Genomic DNA, 17,082 nt, shown 5'->3' with positions numbered 1-17,082 from the left:
AATAACTTGAATTATAGCTATCTTTAACTTGGTGAAATTTAGAATATGTTTTATTTCACCTCTCTTTAGTAGCAAAATTCATCAGTTCTAACTGGAAAGGTATAAATTTGTACTAGAAAAAGTCAATTATTTTATAATCTTTATACTCTGCTGAAATTCTGATGATTTTATGCCACTATTGAAAAACACTATATCAATGAATTCAAGAATATGAAATTTTTTTCAACTAAAAGTCATTATATTTATAATTTGCAATACATGTTAACTATCTTTACAAAATCATGACACTTATAGATTCACTTTAACATTGAAATTCACCCTGCATATTTGCACAGTCATTGTTTTAACTACTTAATTTTATAACTTTTTCCTCAATAGTAATATTTGCATTGAAATTTCCAGCAACACTTTTAAGACTATCGGAACTATTTTAAAGTTATTTTGCCATTTTGTGAAAAAAAAAAAAAAAGATGTAATGTAATAATAACACGTTTGCAGTTTTATATATATGAACAAAAAGACAAATAATATGTACCTACCCACCAAGAGCTGTTGAAAATATTAATAAAATAAAAACATGTAATTTGGTTGATATGAAAAGATAAAAATAATCCACATCACGAACAGAAGAGGAGACATTACTACAAAAGAACTGATATTAAAAAAAGATGATAAGAGAAAATTATGGACAATTCTAGGCAATATGTTCAATAATATAGGTGGAGAGCTCTTCAAAAGACCAAAATACCACACAACACTTGAGAAGACATAAGAACCCAATTAGCCCTTTATCTAGTAAAGAAATTGAATTTGTAGGTAAAAATTATCCCACAAAAACTCTAGGGTGCAGATGCTTTCAGTGATGAATTATACCAAATGTTTCATAAAGAAATATCAGCTCTACTCAAAATTTTCCAAAGCATAGGCAAGGAACAAAAACTTCCTAACATTTTGTGATGCCATTATTACTCTGGTATGAATATTACACAAAGACATTCCAAGAAAATAAAACTAAACACCGATATCACTCATGAGCACAGATATAAAATCTTGAACAAAATTTTTAACAAATCCTTACTAAAATTTTAGCAAATCAAAGTGAGCAACATATAAACAGGATGATACACCATGAGCAGGTAGACTCTATCTCAGAAATGCAATTCTCAAATAACAGTGAAAAGATAATCACTGTAATTCATCACATCAATAGGGCAAAACAGAAGAAACATATGATCATCTTAACAAATCCAGGAAATGCGCATACCAAAATTCAATTTTAAGCGTGATGAAAACAAGGACTACAAGGCAATTATATCAGCTGATAAAAGGAAGCTACAAAAACTTATAAGCTAAAGTTTTACTTAGTGGGGAAGGACTAAAATGGCATTCCCAAGCACAGAGACAACACAAGGCTATCTGCTCTCATCACTTCTATTCAGTAGGATAGAGACTTCAGCTAGTTCAATGAGGCAAGGAAAGGGAACAAAAGACACAAATTTGGGAAAGAAGAAGTAAAAATGTTAACGCAAAAACAGCATGAATGTTTGACTAGAAAACTCTAAGGATTTTATAATAAGCTACTAGATAACCAATAGAAATTTTACAGAGAATATAAGGTCAATATAGAAAATTCAATTGTATTTATATACATTAAATATGAACATTTAGAAATGAAAACGGATAAAATGTTTATAGTAATATTTTAAAATATTACTATATTAAATATTACTATTTTAAAATATTATATTTAAAATATAATGTTTATAGTAATATTTTAAAATAAAATAGGAATCACTATAACAAAAGACATGTAAAACTTGCACACTGAAAATGACAAAGCAATGATTATAGAATTTAAGACAGACCTAAACAAATGGACATTTATCAATGGGAGACATATTATCATTTTAATTCTCCCAAAGATGATCTATCCATTCAATGAAATTCTAGTCAAATTCTCAGTAGGATATTTTTGCAATAATTAACAAGCTGATCCTAAAATTTATATAAATTCAAAGGATCTGGAGTAAAAAACAACAAATTAAGCAAAGAACCAAGTTGGAAGACTTGAAGTACCTGATTCCAAGACTTATCATACAGCTCTAGTAATCAAGAAGCATAGTATTGGCATAAGGATAGACATATAGAACACTGTAACAGAAGAAAGCCCAGAAATACACTCACCAATACAAGGTCAATGTTCTTGATAAAGATACCAAGGAAGAAGGACAGTATTTTCAACAATGGCATTGAAATAGAAGTCCACATTTAAGGAAAAAATAAATTTCAAACATTACCTCACAAGTTATACAAATATTAAACTGAAAAAGATAATAGATCTACACATTAGAGAAAATTACAAAATTTATAGATAAACTATATAAGAAAATCTTTGTGACCTTTAATTAAAGAAGTCTTACAATTTTACAAAATAAAGTTTACAAAAAATAAAAATTTGATAAATTAGATATTATAAAACATGAAAACATTTTATTATTTGAGAGATACTGTTAAAAAAAATTAAAAGGCAAGTCATAGACTGGGTGAAATATATACAAAACATCTATCTGATAAGACTTGTATTAAAATTCTATAAAGAAAGCTCATTCCTATAGAAAGATGAGAAAAAAACAATTTTAAAATGGGCAATATATCTGAAGAGACATGGAAGAAGATATTTCAAATGGTAAATAAATACATACAATGTTGAACTTCATTAATTATTAGGGAAAAAGCAAATAAAAACAATTATGAGACAGTTCTGCATACCTGATATTGCAGCTAAAATGTAAGTGTCATGGCTTAGTGCCATGTAAGTGTTAAGTGTATGGAACTATTGGGACTCTCATGGCTGATGGGAGTACAGCAGATGTGGAAAACAGTGGGATTTGCTTACAAAGAATATATCCACATAGCCCAGCAATAGCATTCTCAAATATTTACCAAACAGAAATAAAAATATCCGTCCACACAAAGATGTGCACATGAACATTCACAGAAACTTCATTGAACAGACAAAACCATAAAGATTAACAGCACGGCCTTCAGAGCCAGGTCACAGAGAGGCTGTATTAACAATAACCTTGAAATGAAAACAATCCTAATGACCAAAAACTGGCAAATGATTAAATATATAATGGTATATCCATATCATGGAATACTACTCAGCAATGAAAAGGAACAAACTACTGATGCATTTTCTTATGGATGAATCACAAAATAATCATGCTATTAATTAATTGAGGCCCCCAAAACTATATGACTCCATTTACATAAACTTCTAAAAAATGTAAAGCCATAGTGACAGAGAGTCAGTCTAGTAATGGTCAGATCCTGGGTAGAATAGAGAGAGAACTGACTGCAAAGGAGCAGAAGGGAACTATTTGGGTTGATGCAAATGTTCAATATCCTGATAATGTGCATGGCTGCATAACTATACATGTTTGTCAAAACTGCTTAAACTTCACATTTAAAAGTAGTGAATCTTATTTATGTAAATTGCTTTTAGTAAAGCTTATTAAAAAAAGAAAGAAAATTGACAGGAAGAAATTACTCTAGCCAAGATGAATGCCACCTGTTAAGAAAATAATGATATATAAAAGCACAATAGGATTTTATGGAAAATTATAATTTACCTTATGTTTCAAATTTCTAAAAACATATCTGAATAGAATTATTCTTTTTTTTTTCCACTTTGAAATGAACATACTACTTGTAGATCACCTGATAGATGGCCAAACTTTGTGACACAATAATCTAGAACAAAGCTCTTGGTGTGAATTGGCCCTAACTTACACTAGTAACCTTTTAATTTTTTTCAGTGAATTATTTTAGTCTGAAAAAGTGAAAGTGAAAGTCACTCAGTCATGTCCAACTCTTTGTGACCACATGGATTGCAGCCCACCAGGCTCCTCTGTCCATGGAATTCTCCAGGCAAGAATACTGGAGTGGGTTGACATTCTCTTATCCAGAGGACCTTCCTGACCCAGGAATCAAACCCAGGTTTCCTGCATTGCAGGCAGATTCCTTATCTGCAGAGCCATCAGGAAAGCCCTAGTCCCTCAGTCATATATGACTTTTTGTGACTCCATGGACTATAGTCCAACAGGCTTCTCTGTCCATGGAATTCTCCAGGTAAGAATAATGGAGTGGGTAGCTATTTCCTTCTCTAGGGGATCTTCCTGACCCAGGGATCAAACACAAGTCTCTCACACTGCAGGCAGATTGTTTACTGGCTGAGCCACCAGGGAAGCCCCAAGAATACTTTAGTCTACTAAATAATATTTTAGTCTACTGATCCTTAAATGTAGACGTTTCTTGATATTCTGTTTTGGTGCTTCATTTTCCTTTTCTCTTTCCCAGCTCTTCATCTTTTCCCATAACCGTGTCCAGTATACTGTGATGTTGTAGCCACCTCTCAGTAGAGGCGGAGTATACTTCTATACCCCTGGACTTTGGGATGAGCAATGCTTTGGTCAGTATTGTGTTTAGTGGACTTGACCCAAAGAGTAGTTGAAATGTGTTTGCAGAGTTAGCTTGCCTTCTAACATAGGCAGACTTTGGAGACACTTGAATTTTCACCTCCAGATGACCACAATAAAGAGGGTATCTCAGTAAAGCAGATCACACAAATTTTTTTGGTTTCCCAATGCATATAAAATTAGGGTAACACTATACTATGGTCTATTAAGTGTGCAATAGCATTATGTCTGAAAAACCAATGTGGCACCTTAATTTTAAAATGCTAACCATCATCTGAGGTTTTAGTGAATCAATCTTTTTGCAATCGTAATATTAAAGATCACTGATCACAGAACATCATAACATTAAAACAATAAAATAATATTAAAAACAATGAAAAATTGTAAATATTGTAAGAATTTTAAAAATGTGACAGAGAGGCACAAAGTGAGCAAATGCTGTTGAAAAAATGGCAGTGATAGACTTGTTCAACATTGGGTTGGCACAAAATTTCAATTTGTAAAAAATGAAGCATTTGCAAAAGGCTGAAGCTGAAATCTCCAATACTTTGCCCACCTTATGTGAAGAGCCGACTCACTGGAAAAAAGACTGATGCTGGCAAAGATTGAGGGCAAGAGGAGAAGGGGGCATCATTGATTCAATGGAAATGAGTTTAAGCAAACTCCAGGAGATACTGAAGGACAGGGGAGCTTGATGTGCTACAGTCCATGGTGTTGCAGAGTCAGACATGACTGAGCAGCTGAACAATAAATGCCTATACGTCTGTAATCACCTTGAAAGGATGTTCTCCTGGGTAGCTTCTGTCCCTTCAGCCTGAGTCTCAGAACAAAACTTACATGTGTCAACCTTCAGTCAGACTGGAGACTCATAAGCATGAGAAGAAATACTGTATGGCATTGAGCTTGGAGATGATTTGTTATGAAACATTACTGTTGGCACCTTCCTCTTCCCTTCTCTTTTCTAGGGGAATTTAGTGGAAGAGATTATCTACTTCCACTACAATGATCACCACTAATAGGGAGAAAACCACTAAATCCCCCTCTAGCCTGGCCCTTCTTCTGAGCTCCAGACTCTCACGTGACAGTTTAACAATAAGTACCCACCTGACACATGAAGGGAGGAAAAAAGTGAAACGTCAGTTAGTTGCCAAGTAGATATTCACACAATTTTATACATAACTTGTTCTCAGTAAATATTTTTGAAGTTAATAAAACTATTATTAATATAATTTTAATTGGGAGAGGATTACTTATGATTTCTTGCTCCCAGCAAGATACAACCTGATCTTGTTTTTCTATTTCACCTTCTCATTTGGAAAAGATCCCTTAAAGAAAAAAAAAAATGAATCTTAAGATTCTAGTAGCTTTTAAATTATTTTTGTATTAATCTTAAGAAATTAAAAAAAACATAGGGACTTTTAATGCTATAATGTGGAGCTGATATTTACATCAAATATTTAGTTTCTCCCTTCACTATTATATATAGTATACATAGTATTTCATTTTTAATAGAAAGAAGCATGGATGGCTTGGGGCTGGTTTATTGAGATAACTTTTTAAAGATTTTTGCAGTTGACTTTGAGAGTGTATAAAGTAAAATAATTACAATACAATCTGTCATTATAAAGGGTTAAATAAATAAGGAAGCAAATGATTGTAATGTCAAGTATTTGAAAATTAAGGCTCATGAACAAATTAGTCTATAGACATAAAAAACAAACTACCATATGAAATATCTGAGGGAGAATGATTGAGATTAGGTAGTTTTTTCTATGTTTAAATTTTATTAATATACACTATTTTTTTTTAGAATTTCTATAGATGTGCATAATGTTTGAAGACAGAGAATCCCTATATATTAATATTTCTTCACATAGTTTCCTGTGTTATTACCATCTTAGCGTGGTATATATGCTAGAGTCATTGAACCAAAACTAAAACATTACCATTGAAAGCCTACAGTTTAATCAGATGGTCTTACTTTCCACGTAATAATGTCTTTTTCTATTCCAGGATTTCTTCCTGATGACCACATCACATTTACTTGTCAGGTTTCCCTAGGCTCCTTTTGGCTGAGACAGTTTCTTAGACTTCCTTTATTTTTGATGAACTTGACAGTTTTGAGCTGTACTGGTCAAGTGTTTTGTAGGATGTCCCTTGAATGGAATTTTCTTAATGTTTGTCTCATGACTAGACTGGAATAATAGGTTTAGCGGAAGATGATAACCGAGGTATAGTGACATTTCATCACATCATAACAGAGATATGTGCTTTCAATGTGATTTATCACTCTAGATATTGACCCCTGATCACCTGGTCGAGGGTGACTGTACAACAAATTTCTCTTCTGTAAAGTATTCTTTTCCTCCTTTCTATACTCTGCTCCTTGGAAGAAAATCACCATGGGCAGGCCACATTTAAGGAGTGTAGTGATACGATCTTCCTTCTTGCGGATGGAATACCTACATAAATTATTTTGAAATTCTTCTGCATGGGAGATTTGTCTCTTCATCCTCATTTACTTTATCAATTATTTATACCTGGTATGAACTAAGAGATATTTATTTTATACTTTGGGACATGGTACAATGCTAGTTTATTTATTTTGTGGCTCAAATTGTTCCAGCTTTTATCTGTTACCATAATATGTTCCAGGCTTATCCTGTGTATTTTCCTAGATCCAAAACCAACCACTTCTCCAAGAATTCCTTATCCAATTTATTGAACAGTGATATTAGAAACCAAGATACAGGTGTTAGGTTTACTTGTGGCTACTGGGCACTGTTGCTTATAGGTCCTCTGCAACTGACAGACCAAGGACTATACGTATGTTGCTTGCTTGCTAAGTCACTTCAGTCGTGTCCGACTCTGTGTGACCCCATAGACAGCAGCCCACCAGGCTCCCTGTCCCTGGGATTCTCCAGGCAAGAACACTGGAGTGGGTTGCCATTTCCTTCTCCAATGCGTGAAAATGAAAAGTGAAAGTGAAGCCGCTCAGTCGTGTCTGACTCTTAGTGACCCCATGGACTGCAGCCTACCAGGCTCCTTTATCCATGGGATTTTCCAGGCAAGAGTACTGGAGTGGAAATTAACCTCTGTCTATAAATATTTTCATATGTAATCTGGATACATATACATAACAATGTCTTAAACTCTAATTCATTTCCACATTGATAATTATAGCTTCCTTCCCTTGCTTAATTGTAGATTCCTACTGTAACAGAAAAAAGCTGGCTCACACTGTCTGCCATACAATTCTTAATTTTTCAATTCCAGTAGACACATATAGCATATATACCTATGTATCGTATTTGTTAAGCCCTATCCTCATGGAAACCAACTTTATTAACTAGAGTGTACTTCCTTTTTGTCTTTAGTCCAACAAACTCTTCATTCCCAACCTAGGCCAGCAACATCCCCCCATTCCCTTCAGTGAGGCTGTTTCCTACAGCTGTAATACAGTTAGATTTCCTTGTCACAGTCCGCTTTCCTTCATGAGATCTCTGCCCTTTTAAATGATTTTTTTAAGGTACACAGATTAAAGCTTACTTTTGCCACAAAGTTCCATAGGTTTTAACAAATGTATAATATCAGGTATCTAGCATTACAGTAGCATACAGAATAGGTTCACCACCTAAAAATCCCCTGTGCTTCACTCACATAACCCTTCCTTTTTGCCCCCAAACCCTTGACATCACTGATCTTTTTGCTGTCCATTTCCATAATTCCATATGATTAGAATTATAAAATATAATATATAGAGGTCTCAGACTAGCTCCTTCCAATTAGTAGTCTGTATTTTAAGTTCATTATTTTTTTTCTTCATGGTTTGATAGCTCACTTGCTTTTATTGCTAAGTAATATTCCATTGAATAGATATACCACAATTTGTTTATCAATTTACCTATTGAAGGATATCTTAGGTGATTATAAGTTTTGGCAATTACATTCCATAAAAATGTATGAAGGCTTCCTTCTCCACACTATCAACAGTTGTTTCATGATAAAAGTAGGAAATTAAGTGAACAAATACTTACAGAATGCTGAGACTCCCAGCTATCTTCTCTGCCAGGGTTCCAGAATTCTTGCACGAGGCTTTTTGTCCCTAAGGCAGGATATGCAAAGTGTTTTCTCTCAACAGTCTCAACTGTGACTCAAGCCCATCACAGTTCACAAACCCTACCTGAGTTTCTCTAAACCTATTGAGTTTGCAGTCTCTCACTCTTATGTAAGGAGATAATTTTAAAAAATTACAAAAATTCAGAGAAAAGCTTCTAACAAGAAAGGGTAACACCAACTAAACAAATATAAAAAGGCAACTTGGAATAAACAAATACAGAAATGAGAAAGAAATTTAAATATTATTTTCCTTAGTAACCTCAGAGATAGAAAATAATCTAACCACAAAGAGAGAACAGAATGCTTTATTAAAAATAAAGAAATATTCAGAGAACACTACTGGTTTTTGGCAAGCAATAAAAAATTATAGCAGAAATGAAAAACTCAGTTGAAAGCCTGAAAAGATAATAAGATAGAAAAAAACATAGTAAATAAAGAAAAAAAATAGGTGGCAGAACAGGAGGTATAGTAAGGTACTGCTCCAAAAGAGAGAACAAAAAATACAGACGAAAGAGGATCACTAGTGATACTATTTGAGCAAAATTTTCAGAATTAGAACATGACTTCCAGGTTAAAGGGGCTCGCTGACAATCTAGAATAGTGAATAAAAACAGACTCACAGCAAAGTAATAGTGAAACTTAAAAACACTGGAGACAAAGAATGTGTACTACAATCTTCCAGGTAAGAAAACAAATTAGGGCTCATATAAAAGATGAGCAATCAATATGGCTTTATGTTTCTTAAGAAAAGTATAGGAAAATAGAAGAAAATGAGAAATTCCTTCAAAATTCTAAAGGAAAATGACTTCCATCCTAGATTTCTATACCCAGCTAAATATTACTCAGGTATTGGGATAGAAGAAAACTATTTTCAGACATGCACAGTCTTAAATAATTTATCTCCCATGAATGACTTTTCAAGCTCTTAGAAGTGACCTCCACCAATATGAGAGTAAATAAAGTAGTGAAAAGCATGGAGTACAGGAAACAGAAGACATGACACAAGAGAAAGGTAAAGTAGTCTGATGATGGTGAATGGAGATTTCAAATAGAATGGCTATCAAATAGTTGATTGGCGACTAGGCTCCAGGAGAGAGTTCTCCAAGATGACAAAACTGACGGCATGCCTCATGTGCATATTGACTGATAGCATATTTAAATAGCTGACAGAAAGTTTGAGGTTGAAATAGTGATAAGTTAAAAAGCAATAATAATAATAATAATAATAATAATTAATTCCAGGCAAACAAAAAAGTAGTGCAGAGGGAGAAAAATCCTATCATAGTTTCTTAGCTGTCAATAAAATTTGCACATAGTAAACACAGAGCATTGACACTAATAAATTGTAGCGTAATTTTATTGAGAAGATAGGGGAAGAAAAAATGTGTAAGTGTGATAGTTCTAGAGCTAAAGTGAAAACTAACTCTTCATGCTATTTTACAAAGAAATAATATGTTTTAAAATTTAACAACTATTGATATATTTTTAAGACATATGGAGGTAAGCTGAGAAAGGGTTAAATGAGTAGAAATTTTAAAGATCATCTTTAAAAAAGGCAAACTATAGGGGAAGGAAGAACTGCTACTTTTGGTAACCAACTTGAAGAACTAGATTTTTAGATATGTACAAGTAAAATTTTGATAAACATGGAAAGGAAAAATTCATACACAAAACAGACACATAAACCAATGGAACAAAATAGAAAGCCCAGAAATTAACTCATGCATGCATGCCCACTGAGTCACGTCCAACTCTTTGCAATCCCTGGACAAGGGAGATAAGAATATATGATGGGGGAAAAAACAAAAAACAGTCTCTTCAATAAGTGGCCCTGGAAAAAATGGACAGCTACATGTAAAAGAATGAAATTAGAACATTCTGTAACACCATATATAAAATTGTGGCATTTGCAGACAAGGATGGACCCTAGAGACTCTCAGGGAAGTCAGAAAGAAAAAAATAAATTTCATGTAATATCACTTATATGGGAATCTAGAAAAATGATGCAGATTAATTTACTTGCAAAGCAAAAACAGAAAAAAAAAAAACTTAAAATGGATTAATGACCTAAACATAAGGCCAGACATGATAAACCTCCTTGAGGAAAACAGGCAGAACACTCCTGGACATAAATTGCAGCAGTATTTTTGGGTCCACCTCTTAAAATAAAGGGGAAAAAGCAAAAATAAACAAAAAGGACCTAGTTAAAAGCACTTTCACAGCAAAGGAAACCACTGATAAAACAAAAAGACAACCTAGTGAATAGGAGAAAATATTTGCAAATGTCATGATTAATAAAGGATTAAAACTCATCATATATAAGTAGCTCATACAACTCAACATCAGAAAAACAAACAACTCAACTAAAATATGGGTACAGTCCCTCTGCTATTCACAAGAAATTACCATGTCATTGTTAATCAGCTACACCCCAGTACAAAATGTTTCTGGTGAAAAATTCAAAAAAGTAAACATTTAAAAGGGAAAAAGTGGGTAGAGAAATTGGATAGATGTTTTTCCAAAGAAGAAATGTAGATGGTTAACAGGCACATGAAAAGATGCTCAGCATTGCTAATCATCAGGTGAATGCAAATCAGAATCATGGAGAGGTATCTCCTTACTCACCTCAGAACAGCTATCATAAAGAAAAAAAAAAGAAAACACAGAAATAACAAGTGTTAGTGAGGATGCACAGAGATGAGAATACCAGACCACCTTGTCTGCCTCCTGAAAAACCTGTATGCAGGTCAAGAAACAACAGAACTGGATATGGAACAAGAGACTGGTTCAAAACTGAGAAAGGAGTACAGCAAGCCTGTATACTGTCACCCTGCTTATTTAATTTATATGCAGAGCATGTGCGTGTGTGTGTCTAACTCTGCGACCCTATGGACTGTGGCCCACCAAGCTTCTCTGTCCACGGAATTCTCCAGGTAAGAATACTAGAGTGAGTTGGCAGGCCCTCCTCCAGAGGATCTTCCCCACCCAGGGACTGAACCTGAGTCTCTTATGTCCCCTGCATTGGCAGGTGGGTTCTTTACCACTAGCACCCCCTGGGAAGCCCTATATGCATAGTTCAGTTCAGTCGCTCAGTCATGACCAATTCTTTGCGACCCCATGGACTGCACCATGCCAGGCTTCCCTGTCCACCACCAACTCCTGAAGCTTACTCAAACTCATGTCCACTGAGTTAGTGATGACATCCAGCCATCTCATCTTCATTGTCCCCTCTTCACCCTCCTTCAATCTTTCCCAGCATCAGAGTCTTTTCAAAAGTCAGTTCTTCACATCAGGTCTGATTACTTCTAGGATGGATTTGTTGGATCTCCTTGCAGTCCAAGGGACTCTCAAGAGTCTTCTCCAACACCACAGTTCAAAAGCATCAACTCTTCGGTGCTCAGCTTCCTTTATAGTCCAACTCTCACATCCATATGTGACTATTGGAAAAACCAAAGCTTGACTAGATGGACCTTTGTTGGCAAAGTGACGTCTCTGTTTTTTAATATGCTGTCTAGGTTGGTCATTGGAGAAGGAAATGGCAACCCACTCCAGTGTTCTTGCCTGGACAATCCCAGGAATGGGGGGAGCCTGGTGGGCTGCCATCTATGGGGTCGCACAGAGTCGGACACGACTGAAGCGACTTGGCGGCAGGAGCAGCAGCAGCAGATTGGTCATAACTTTTCTTCCAGGGAGCAAGTGTCTTTTTATTTCATGGCTGAAGTCACCATCTGCAGTGATTTTAGAGCCCCCCAAAATAAAGTCTGACACTGTTTCCACTATTTCCCCATCTATTTGCCATGAAGTGATGGGACCGGATGCCATGATCTTAGTTTTCTGAATGTTGAACTTTAAGCCAACTTTTTCACTCTCCTCTTTCACTTTTATCAAGAGGCTCTTTAGTTCCTCTTCACTTTCTGCCATAAGGGTGGTGTCATCTGCATATCTGAGGTTATGGATATTTCTTCCAGCAATCTTGATTCCAGCTTGTGCTTCTTCCAGCCCAGCGTTTCTCATGATGTACTCTGCATATAAGTTAAATAAGCAGGATGACAATATACAGCCTTGATGTACTCCTTTTCCTATTTGGAACCAGTCTGTTGTTCCATGTCCTGTTCTAACTGTTGCTTACTGACTTGCATAGAGATTTCTCAGGAGGCAGGTCAGGTGGTCTGGTATTCCCATCTCTAGAAGAATTTTCCACAGTTTATTGTGATCCACACAGTCAAAGGCTTTGGCATAGTCAATAAAGCAGAAATAGATGTTTTTTTTTTTTTCTGGAATTCTCTTGCTTTTTTGATGATCCAGCCAATGTTGGCAATTTGATCTCTGGTTCCTCTGCCTTTTCTAAAAGCAGCTTGAACATCAGGAAGTTCATGGTTCACGTATTATTGAAGCCTGGCTTGGAGAATTTTGAGCATTACTTTACTAGCATGTGAGATGAGTGCAATTGTGTGGTAGTTTGAGCATTCTTTGGCATTGCCTTTCTTTGGGATTGGAATGAAAACTGACCTTTTCCAGTCCTGCGGCCACTGCTGAGTTTTCCAAATTTGCTGGCATACTGAGTGCAGCACTTTCACAGCATCATCTTTCAGGATTTGAAATAGCTCAACTGGAATTCCATCACCTCCACTAGCTTTGTTCGTAGTGATGCTTTCTAAGGCCAACTTGACTTCACATTCCAGGATGTCTGGCTCTAGATGAGTGATCACACCATCGTGATTATCTGGGTCATGAAGATCTTTTCTGTACAGTTCTTCTGTGTATTCTTGCCACCTCTTCTTGACATCTTCTGCTTCTGTTAGGTCCAGACCATTTCTGTCCTTAATTGAGCCCATCTGTGCATGAAATGTTCCCTTAGTCCAGTATAATCATTTGTGTGTACTGGTATCTTGCAAATTTTTGCTTTGACTAAAAGAGAAGTGAAGAATTTGTTATGTTTACTTTTGTAAGAGGTGGGTGGTATGAGGGAAGATGATAGAGAGATGAGAGAAAACATTCGACAAGTAGCCTTTATCTGTATGGGCTTCCCAGGTGGTATAGTGGTAAAGAATTCACCTACCAACACAGGAGTTGCGAGAGATGTGGGTTCAGTCTCTAGGTGAGCAAGATCCCCTGGAGAAGGAAATTGCAAACCACTCCAGTATTCTTGTCTGGAGAATCCCATGGACAGAGAAGCCTTGCGGGATACAGTCCATGTGGTCACAAAGAGTCAGACCCTTGATGCATTAGCATTATGTGGGGTACCATTAGCAGGGGCAACAGTGAGATTCCTTCAGAAGGCTCTGGTGTAGCATGTGTATTTTGACTAGCTGAAGTTGAGGTAAGGATAAGCAGTATGGTAGATGTGACTCTGTATTTGTAGCAAAGAAGCAATGTGTTTAGCCTAAGTGGGTTTGCCCCAGAAGGCAGAGATTGAGTCAAAGCCTTGTGTACAGCAATCTGAGGGAACAGGGGTTGGGGACTGGAAAAATTGAATAGGGAGGGTGGAAACATTGGTACGAAAATATGTTATTGAACTGATCACCAACTGGGTAGCTGAAGCTCCATCTTACTGGAATTCTGAAATGCCATGTAGAATTCTCCTTATGCATTTGAGGGATCATAGAAGATGGAAGCGTTTATGCATGACTCTCATCTTCCACTAGCCCAGGTTTTACACCTGGGAGTACATTTCCCTAAATAAATTTAAAATAATAATAATAATAAAAGAAATACTTAGAATCAGAGAAGCCCCTAACAGAAAATGAGATTTCTAGTGTAGTTGAGGCTACACGCTCTCAGATTTTACTTGTAAAAGTGGTTCTTACATTAACAACTGGAGTAAAATGTCCAGAGGATACGAGGTGGATAGAAGAAGTGTTTGCCGCAGTGTCTGATACTCTGTTTTGTGGATTCCCAGAAATACTTGAGGGACAGGGTGGCTTTGAAGAGTGATCCGATATGAGCAAGTGGATAAGAATAACACTAGAACTTGAAGTGTAACCGTCAGTGTGACATTATTTATGTTTTCTGGCTGCTGAGGACTAAATTATTCGGTTTATACTTACATCTGTCTTTTTGCAACTTTTTATTTTATATTGAGGTACAGGTGATTAGCAATGTTAGGTTAGTTTCAGGTGTACACCAAAGTGATTCAGTTATACATAGACATGTATCTATTCTTTTTCAAATTCTTTTTTTCCCACTTAGTTATATAATATTGAGTAGAGCTCCTTGTGCTATAGAGTAGGTCCTGTTTGGTTATGTCTTTTAAATATAGCAGTAGTGGGAGGGATAGCTAAGGAATTTGGGACTAACATGTATATTTGTGTTTTGTCAGGGCTCAACCCCAATAGGATGCTTGGAAAAGGCAAGTTTGGAGATGGGAGTGGTTCTCAGTCATCTTCAGTGATGGACCTGCACAGACAGGTGAGTGTATCTTTCATGAATTTTTTTTGGCGGGGCCCAGTGGCGTGGCTTATGGGATTTTAGTTCCCCAACCAGGGATTGAACCTGGGCCACAGGAGTGAAAGTGCCGAGTCCTAACCTCTAGACCACTGGGGACCTCCCAGAGGTGAATGTATCTTGAGAGTATGACCCTCAACCCCTGTAAAACATCCAGATAACTCCAAAAATCATACTGAACTTTAGTTTTGACAGGAGAACACAAACCGCGAGTTGTGAATAGAAAACAGAAGAGAACTGGACAGTCTGAGCAGAGGCTCCCAAAAGCATACACTGGCAGCAAGTATTTGGCATCTCTTGAGGAATGTTGATCTTTTCAACGAGTATTCCTGGTTAGTAAAACCATCTCTGCTACAATAGCCACAGCAGACTGAAAAGGCAACTGCAGGAGCCACTGAAAGCAATCAGATGCGGTTACAGGAAGGCTGACCACGCAGTGGATGCGGCAGCTTTTCACGCTACTCTCTCATTGCCTCGGAACCCTGACATATGTTCCCAGTATTGAAGGCAGTTATCATATGGCTCCTTTGCATCCTGCCTCCTTTGTGTCAGGAGTCATTTCTGAGCATGTCCAAATAAGTGTTATACTGTACAATGCTTTCTAATAGTAGACACTTCTTACCACTGAATCAGTAAAATATCTTGAGAAATTAGCATCTATCATTTCTCTTTGTTTTATATTCCTCCTATTCTACGTATAAGCATGTATCACAGCTGGTTCTGTGAATATTATCTCAAGGGTGGGGTGTGTGTTGTGCATACTTATATAAGAGAGAGTTCTCATAGGGAATAGAAATAGTCTACAAGATTCTTTGCAGTTGTATTTAGTTAAGATGAGGTCATATTGAATTCAAGTCCCTAATCCAAAAACTGATATCCTTAAAAAAGAGAAATTAGACACACAGAGGGGGAAGACAGTTATGCAAAGACAAAGGCAGAAATTCCTAATGCAGCTGCAAGCCCAGAAACACCAAGCGTTGCCAGCATCTATCAGAATCTGCACGAGTCAATAAAGCATCCTTCCTTAGATCCTTCAGGGGGAACCTGGCCCTGGTGACATCTGATTTCAGACCCCTAGCTTCTGTAACTGTGAGGGAGTAAATTTCTGTTGTTCTACCACGCTCAGTTTGTTACTTTGTTACAGTAGCCCTAGGACACTAGAGAAGAAGAGAGAGGAGGGAGATCTGTGACCCTTATTCTCTAAGAGGAGAACAGCTGAGAAGAGGTATGTCTTTCAGACATAGGATTTTCAGAGAGAACCAATAGGAAAGATGGAGAGGTACTGACTTATTATAAGGGATTTGGCTTATACAACTAAGGAAGCTTACAAGTCTTGAGATCTGTAAGCTGAAGACCCAGAAGAGCTGGTGTTTCAGTTTGAGTCTATTAGCATTAAAATAAAAACCTATGTCCCCATGTATTGTACGACAAAGTTGTGGAGAAAATGGGGGGCAATCCTCATGTGCTGGGGATGTAAATTGGTATAGCCACTGGGGAAAGCCATATGCAGGATCCTCAAAAAATTAAAAATAGAACTGTCACATGATCCAGCAATCCCACTCCTAGGTATACATCTGAAGAAGAGAAAAACACGAGTTGAAAAAGAATGCACCCCAATGTTCACTGCAGAATTATTTACAATAGCCAAAATATGTAGGCAACCTAAGTGTCCTTCAACAGATGAATGAATAAAGAGGATGTGATGTATACACACAATGGAATATTATTAAGCCATAAAAAAGGATAAATTTTTTACCATTTGTGACAATATGGATAAACCCAGAGGGTATTATACTTAGTGGAAAGCCAGACAGAAAGACAAATACTATAATCTTTCACTTATACGTGGAATTTGAAAAATAAATGAACAAATAAAACATAGAGAGAGATTCACAGATACAGAGGAAAAACTAGTGGTTACCAGAGGAGAGATGGATCGGGGAGGGGCACAACTACTAAGTCTAAAATAAATAAGTTACAAGGATGTAATGTACAGCATGGGGAATATAGTCAATATTTTTATAATAACTTTGTATAC

At 36.3% G+C, this 17,082-nt stretch overlaps 1 non-coding gene across 1 annotated transcript; it reads right to left on the bottom strand.

Moving 5' to 3' along the window:
- Positions 1-15,071: 15,071 nt before the first annotated feature.
- On the bottom strand, positions 15,072-15,143 carry TRNAE-UUC (transfer RNA glutamic acid (anticodon UUC)). The gene has a single exon. It is a non-coding gene; the product is annotated as a tRNA-Glu (tRNA).
- Between the last annotated feature and the right edge of the window lie 1,939 nt (positions 15,144-17,082).

This window comes from Ovis aries, chromosome 2, assembly GCF_016772045.2.
Source record: "Ovis aries strain OAR_USU_Benz2616 breed Rambouillet chromosome 2, ARS-UI_Ramb_v3.0, whole genome shotgun sequence".
NCBI classification, from domain to species: domain Eukaryota; kingdom Metazoa; phylum Chordata; class Mammalia; order Artiodactyla; family Bovidae; genus Ovis; species Ovis aries.
Note: the sequence above shows the minus strand (reverse complement) of the source record. Positions and strands in the feature narration are given on the sequence as shown.